Here is an 8,199-nt window from a genome sequence, read left to right as displayed (position 1 = left end):
GCTTTTCTGACTGGAAGAGGCTTGTGTCACCATTTTTCATCTTAGATGTCTTTTTGTTGCTCAAAAAGATCATGTAGTTAGTTGCACAGGTTTTGACTGGGGGCATTACCTGCATGGGTTTCAGGCTGCTGCATACAATTCTGCTCTGCTCTCAGCCACCATACCAGCACTTGGGACATGACCATCATGCTTGCAGCATGCATGCAATGCTGTGGCCCCATAATCTTTTGCCCTGAGCAGGGCAATCAGCAGCAGTTGCGGCTCAATGCCAAGGGCCTGGCCTGTCATCTAAACAGCAGTCTGCATAGCAGGAAGTAAGGGAGAAAGCCAGATCTAGTGTTGGCCCAAGCTTTCTAGTGCCTTGAGGATTTGCCCTACTCATCAAGAGCATGTTCCTTTGTCTGTCAACATACTTCCATATCTGTCTCCTCCACTGAGTTTCTAGTATATCTTCTCCCTGCTTCAAGACCAGCTATATTTAATCATCTTTTTTGTACCACTCCAGTGTATCACTTTTTAAAAGCCTCTTCCCATAAGTCCTGCCCTTTTTTGCTTATTCCACAGATACAGATACTGTCTGCTTCCCAAGCTCATCCTTTTTTGTCATGTCTCCCTCTAAAACATCTGTGGGTCTTTCAGGCTCCTCAGAGTGACATTGTGGCCCTATGAGTACTCAAGGTCACTACCATCTTCAAAGCGTTCACATTTTAATTAATATATTATATTTTCATTATAAATAATCATAAAAATTCCTCTATAAATATTGATATAGTTGAACACACATATAATTTGGTAAGCAAAAGTTGTGGGTTGAAGAAATTGGTCAACACTTAAGAGAACTCATATTCCTACACTTTCCCTATAATTTCATGTTATTTACCTGCACTATTTGATAACTTTTTCATAGTTTAATTCAGGACCTATAATTTGTTTCCTTCATTTTCCCAAAAGACCTTGTAGAGGAATATTATTATTTTCATAAAAATGAAAAAAAAAGTAAACTTCTATTAAGCATTGAGTTAGTCCTCAAAATCTCCATAAGAGCCCCTCTGGAGACATTGTCATATGACCTTGGAGGTAGGCATCATTTATTGGACTCACTTGCGATTTCTGAACAGAGAAATGAGTGGTGCTTGAGTTAAAATATTCAGATCCATTATTATTATTATTAACATTATTAAATATTTCCATCCTTTAAAACCTGAGTCAGAGGAGGTCATGAGTTAGGATGATACTGACACCCCATGGGAATAGTTTGAAGGAGCCATGGGAGAGGTAGAAATGATGCAAATATAGTATACATGTATAAAAATTTAATAAGATAGTTTGATCTTATCAGAAAGTCTTTACTATGTTACTAACTCAAAGTTCTGTGTACATTCTATTGTGAATTTGCACTTCTACATTCATTGCCCCATTGTTCCTTTGAAAGGTTTCACAGGTTTCCTCCACTTTTTTCATACATACCTTAGAGATCTGGTTTCTTTCTCAGAACTAAAGAAATTTGGGTTGTAGCATTCATATTTCAAAAAATTCTTATCTTTCATTAATTTCAATTTATCTCAAGCCTCTCTTTTGAAATATTATTACTGTTGGAATAATAATCAGTGTGTAAAGTCATTTTACCTCATAGGTAAGTGTTCTAGACAGAGGAGATGCCTTGTTCTATAATTTGCACACAATGGAGTAGAAATATTTTTATTCTAGCCCCTTAAGTCTGCATATGAATTATAATATGTCAGCATTGTGTTTTCTAACTAGAGTCGCATCATGTGCTAGCCAGTCTATAAAGATTGGTGCTATCTGAGCTTTATAATAAACCCTATCTCAAAATATTCATTGGTTATTGGTTGAAGAAGATATGTGAGTCTCTCAATTCTGCATGCCTGTGTATACACCTCATCTTCATGCAACAAGAAAATACATACATATCTACCTGTACCACATGATACATAGATGATCAATATTTACAGTGATCAGTGCAAGTAGTACACATTTATTTGGCACTCAATCTCAGGCAATATAATTCTCATAGAACGAAATGATATCATAAGGAGGCATTTGAAAAATTATGCTCTTAGCACATAAACCAGTTTTTTTCAAAGTTTGGAGCTAAGACGAAAGGATGGAACATACAGAGACTGCCCCACCCGGGGGTCCATCCCATAATCAGCCACCAAATGCAGACAGTATTGCATACACCAGCAAGATTTTGCTGAAGGGACCCTGATAAAGCTGTCTCCTGTGAGGCTTTACCAGTGCCTGGCAAATACAGAAGTGGATGCTCACAGTAATCTATAGGTTGGAACACACGGTCCCCAATAAAGGAGCTAGAGAAAGTACCCAAGAGCTGAAAGGGGTCTGCAACCCTATAGGTGGAACAACAATATGAACTAACCACTACCCCCAGAGCTCATGTCTTTAGCTGCATATGTAGCAGAAGATGGCCTAGTCGGCCATCATTGGGAAGAGAGGCCCCTTGGTCTAGCAAACTTTATATGCTCCAGTACAGGGGAACACCAGGGCCAAGAAGTGGGAGTGAGTGGGTAGGGGAGCAGGGCAGGGGGAGGGCATAGGGGACATTTGGGACAGCATTTGAAATGAAAATGAAGAAAATATCTAATAAAAATGTGGGGGGAAAGGGGGTGTTTCCCTCCCATTAAATCAGAGTAAGCCAAATGGTCATTCCAAACAAAGACCAGGACTTATAAATGCTAAATGAAAGTTTCTTTCTCTACCCTTTGAGTGGGAATCTTACACAGTTTATAAATCATTTCTCTCCTCAGCACTCACAAGCCTTTTGTTGATTTTGTTTTTTTTTTTTTTGAGACAGGGAAAGTTGGGCTTAGATGTGCTGCCTGAGCCTTGTCTCCTGGGTGCGAAGATTACAGGCTAGTGCCATCACACTCAGATTTAGAAATCAATTTTTTACTGGGTTGTTTTATCAATCTTTTAAAAATGATCTTGATATCCAAGAGTCATCTTCCTTTTTCAACACTGCTTTTTTTTTCCTACCAAGAGTCTAGAAAAGTTCCCTAAAAGTGAGAGGAGAGCCTTTCAACCCTTCTTTGTATTGAGAAAGAATATGATTGATGACTTGTTCATTTCCAAAGTTGTGACTTACTGCTCAGCGGGGGACACTGCTATTAAAAGAAGGGTAAAGACACAGTGGACTAGTGATTTAAATATACAAAAAAAATGGAAAATTTAAAAAAAGATATTAAGTTACATATTTTAAAACATGCAAGATTTGTTAATAGTCAATTATGATAGTCATTAACTAATAATGATTCTTTTTTAAATATTTTTATTAGGTATTTTCCTCATTTACATTTCCAATGCTATCCCAAAAGTCCCACATACCCTACCCCGCACTACCCTACCCACCCACTCCCACTTTTTGGCCCTGGCGTTCCCCTGTACTGGGGCATATAAAGTTTGCAAGACCAAGGGGCCTCTCTTTCCAGTGACGGCCATCTTTTGATACATATGCAGCTAGAGTCAAGAGCTCCGGGGTACTGCTTAGTTCATAATCTTGTTCCACCTATAGGGTTGCAGATCCCTTTAGCTCCTTGGGTACTTTCTCTAGCTTCTCCACTGGGGGCCCTGTGATCCATCCAATAGCTGACTGTGAGCATCCACTTATGTGTTTGCTAGGCCCCAGCATAGTCTCACAAGAGACAGCTATATCTAGGTCCTTTCAGCAAAATCTTGCTAGTGTATGCAATGGTGTCAGCGTTTGGAAGCTGATTATGGGATGGATCCCCGGATATGGCAGTCTCTAGGTGGACACTTTGCCCCTTCTTAGAATTGGGAACAAAACACCCATGGAAAGAGTTACAGAGACAAAGTTTGGAGCTGTGACGAAAGGATGGACCATCTAGAGACTAATAATGATTCTTAAGGCTTTTTTTTTTGAACTTTTATTATGTTTTTACATGATCTATATGGGAGCATTTTTATTTTTATTTATTTTATTTATTCTTGAATCTATTTTACAGTCCAGACTTTATGCCCCTCCCAGTCCACACTCCAACTGTTCCACATCCCACATCTCCTATCCCCCCATCTCCAAGAGGATGCCCCCATTTCCACCCTCACCTCACCAGACCTCTCTACACCCTGGGGCCCCAATTCTCTCGAGCATCTTCTCTGACTGAGTTCAGACACAGCTGTCCTCTGCTGTATACATGTTGGGGCTTCATATCAGCAGATGATAGCATTCACAAATAGTTTCAAGAGAGTTATTTGGACTTTAATGTATGAATTGAACTGTTTTCTTTGCATCATTCTGAGGAGTTACTGTTTAGTTTCATTCTGGAATATTTACATGTATATTACTTTTGTGTTTGTAGTTTGGAATATAAACAGATTGCATTTATTCCAGTGTTGGTCTTTTGATGTATGACCTGTGGTTTTTTTTTTTTTTTTAAATAGGCTCTTACTGTGCTGCTCACTGTAGTCTCAAAATCATCTCTGAAACCATGCTGCCTCTTCACATCATGAGAAGCTAATGTACAGATGCAAACCAAAACACACAGCTGATGGGTATTGTAAAACACCTCCTTTTCAACATGCAATATTGAGATTTGAGTGATGGTGTAAAAAAAAATAGAAAATGTGTATTTTTATAATTGTCAGGCTTTGCTGAAATTATGTTTATATATAAATATTATTTTAATGCTGAATATTTTCCGAAAACAAGAATTATTGCCTTTGCAAAACTTAGACATGGTTTTATTTGCTTCAAGCTTTGAATATTTAAAAAATGAAAATTCCAAGTATTTGCTTTCCAAAATAAATGGCCTTCTAGAACAATGTCCAATAGAGGTGTCAACAATTGTCATCATTAAATACTTTTAAAATTGCAAATATACTGAGTTATTTAAGACCAGCTAATGTGTTATTTCTCCTTAAGATAGTGTTCTTGCAATTAATATTTGAGTGGTTTCCTTCTAATCATGAAGGTAGCTAAGGATTCACAGAGATTTTTTATTTTGTAGTTTAAGATGATCATGAATATTTTATCATTCCTTGTTTTAATGATGCTTGTTAATTGAAATCTTTGCATATCTTAAACCTGTCCATTTAGATAAAATTTCTTCAACATTGTAAAAAATCTGACTATATAATAAGTGTTCCATCTCCATTAATTAATTAATATATTTTTCATATAATATTTTCAAATAATATATTTTGATCACATTCTTCTCATTATAAAACTTGTCTCAGATACTCCCTACCTCCTTACCAACACAACTTAATGTATCCCTGTTCATATGCAAGGTCTCTCTTTCTTATGTCTGTCTTTCTCTCCCTCTTAAACAATAACTAAAAATGAAGAAAAGAAAAGAAAGATAGGAAATAAGGAAGGAAGAAAAACTAAAGACTGAGCCATCTCAACATCAAAAAACAAGGCAGTAATAAAAAAAAAGAAGAAGCAAATTTCCCAAAAGAAAAATGAAACAAAGAGATCAATTTTGCTATCTCTGTACATGAGGGTTGTTCAGAAGTGTGATTAATATAACAATATAACTGCTGATATTTAATTGTTTAAAAACAAAACAAACAAACCAAACCAAACCAAACCAAAACAACCCTAATTTGTTTTCCTCTCCACAGACATCAGTTGCAAATACCTTCTTGGGTAAGGGCCCTTCTTTTTGTCTACTTTCCCTTCCCATGCTGGTATTTTTGTCTGTTTTGAGCTTGTTCAGACCATGTTTGGGCTGCCAGTCTCAGTGCCTACCTATATCTGACAGTAAAGGTGTTTTTGCAAAACATTCCTTGAGTTTTCTGTTTCTTGTATTTGTTTTTGTTGTTTTTAAAACTCAGTGATCACCCCCTGGGCATGTTACTGTCTTTTGGAATTCTTTTCCACAGAGACCTGTGTGGCTTGTCAAGGGGAGTTGATACATGTCATTAGGGCTCATTTTATTTCTATATTCCTTTCTCAGGAATAGAGAAATAGCTTTTGGCATAGGCCTATCACATATTTAGACTCAGGTTCTTGGCCACATTAGCATTCTGAGGAGGGCTTTCTATATCATGAAGTTGGTCTTAATACAAAGCAAAGTAGTTGATTACTCCTATAATGTTTATGTCAATGTCTCTTTGATACTTCTCACTGATGTCTGCTGCAGGTTTGTAGGTTGTTATGTTAATGATTTCTTTTTTTCCAATTTTTATTAGGTAATTTCTTCATTTACATTTCAAGTGCTATCCCGAAATTCCCCTATACCTCCCACCCCTGCTCCCCTATCCACCCACTCCCACTTCTTGACCCTGGTGTTTCCCTGTACTGGGGCATATAAAGTTTGCAAGACCTAGGGGCCTCTTTTCCCTATGATGGCTGACTAGGCCACCTTCTACTACATATGCAGCTAGAGACACGAGCTCTGGGGGTACTGGTTAGTTCATATTGTTGTTCCACCGATGATTTCTTTTCTCCTCCAGTAGTATATACCTTAATGTTCAGCCTTATAAAATTCAGTCAATAACCTTGAAGCTTCTAATTGGGCAGTAGATGTTTTCACATTTTCATTAACATAAATAAGTAGAATCTTCAGCAACTGGAACTCTAAATCATGATGTAGATATTTAATTGTAGTTTTGTCAATGGTATTTGATGTTTGTGTAATAGACTACAAATACAGAGTGATTTCATTCCAATTCCTTATGTATATATGTGTATATATGCTATCAACTTCTTTGATTTATTTGTGTTTTCTACCTGAGTTTTGTATTTGCTTTATTTCTACCATTTCTTCTCCTACCATTATCCATGCAATGCCTGCTACATTATCTAAATGATTATTATATTCTATAAATCACCATTGTTTATTTCATGTAAAAATGTATACATAACTACCCCTTGATGTTTATATTATATTCTGAACATTACATACATGATCATAAGACATGTCCTTGGAGAAATCTATTCTCCCTCTAAGCATCCATGATTTGCCTGTGGTTTTTCAGCCAAGTATGTGATATAATACTTTCTCACCTTTGAGGGAATACCAATTTGTAGTGTCATTCTTTTTTATCTTTTGTAGATGCACATATTTTTAAGATTTAATGTGTGTAGCTTGCTTATTCTACATAGAAAACACTTTCTTCACAGTAGGCATCCTATTCCCCAGGATATTACAATCTGTTTGCCTCACTTAGGCAGTGTTATCCCAGTCTTGGAATAATTGCGAAGTTTGTGCTATCATCATTTGGGTCAGACACATCTCTGTCAGTGGTTCTTTGAAGTTTATACAGCTGTGGAATACTCTAGTGGTCATTGTGTGATGCTAAATGAAGGTTTCCCTGAAGGTTGTAACTAATTATGTTTATGAGTATAAGGACAGATATTTAAAACACATTTATAAATCATACTATACTATTTCAGGAAAATTAGCAGCTGAAAGATGTATTAAGTATCACCAATACTACTAGCCTTGTGTAGTAGACCATGTTTATTGTACTAGGCAAAAATTTCTTATTGAACATGATAGAGGGCTGCATTGCTGAACAAAGATATACCTAAAAATTCAGATATGTCTTTGAGTACCAAGACACTAATAACATTCTATGGGTAAAATTTAGCAAATTATATCACTAGAAAAAGGTGGTAAAGTGAGGCAGTTTACTTTGAAATTTTGTAGTACTCTTAGCTGCAGTGTTTACATTAATACAGCATAGTTGTGAAGAGTAGATAAATAAAGAGCAAACAGTCTGAATGACATAGGGACTGTCTATAAGGTTTTCATATTGTAATAAATTCATAAATGAAGCTTATCGTAAACTAAAGCCAATAAAGTTGTGGATTTCTACTAAAATCTGAGATGAAAAATATGGGAGAATCTTATATGCTGTTCTTGTTCCATTTTATGTGTGGGGAATCACAGAGGAACTTTACAGACACTTGCTCACATCCTAAGATTTTAGTTCAGTGTGTTCACCACGCAAAATGTGAAACTTGAATTATGCTAAGGATATACTAGGAATTAGAGAAGAATAATAGATGTCTACTTAAACATGAACATTTGTGTGGTTCTTGAGCTACATTCACTAATTCATTTTTTTGCTTTTAAAGTTATACTATGTACAGCTAGGTAGATGGTACAGTCAGAAACATGTGTATGAGAAAACATGCTTTTGGGGTTTGTTTCTAGCACAAACATATTGAAAAGCAGGCATGTAGGAATG

General features: G+C 36.4%; 1 long non-coding RNA gene across 2 annotated transcripts in view; it reads left to right on the top strand.

Moving 5' to 3' along the window:
• Window positions 1–4,465, top strand: part of LOC110298667 — a 30,411-nt gene extending 25,946 nt beyond the window's left edge. For both annotated transcript variants that reach the window (XR_003837191.1, XR_003837192.1), the window contains one exon: window positions 4,438–4,465. This is a non-coding gene — a long non-coding RNA (uncharacterized LOC110298667). The remainder of the gene's footprint in view (window positions 1–4,437) is intronic.
• The last annotated feature ends 3,734 nt before the right edge of the window (window positions 4,466–8,199 follow it).

This window comes from Mus caroli, chromosome 7, assembly GCF_900094665.2.
Source record: "Mus caroli chromosome 7, CAROLI_EIJ_v1.1, whole genome shotgun sequence".
Taxonomy (NCBI): domain Eukaryota; kingdom Metazoa; phylum Chordata; class Mammalia; order Rodentia; family Muridae; genus Mus; species Mus caroli.
Note: the sequence above shows the minus strand (reverse complement) of the source record. Positions and strands in the feature narration are given on the sequence as shown.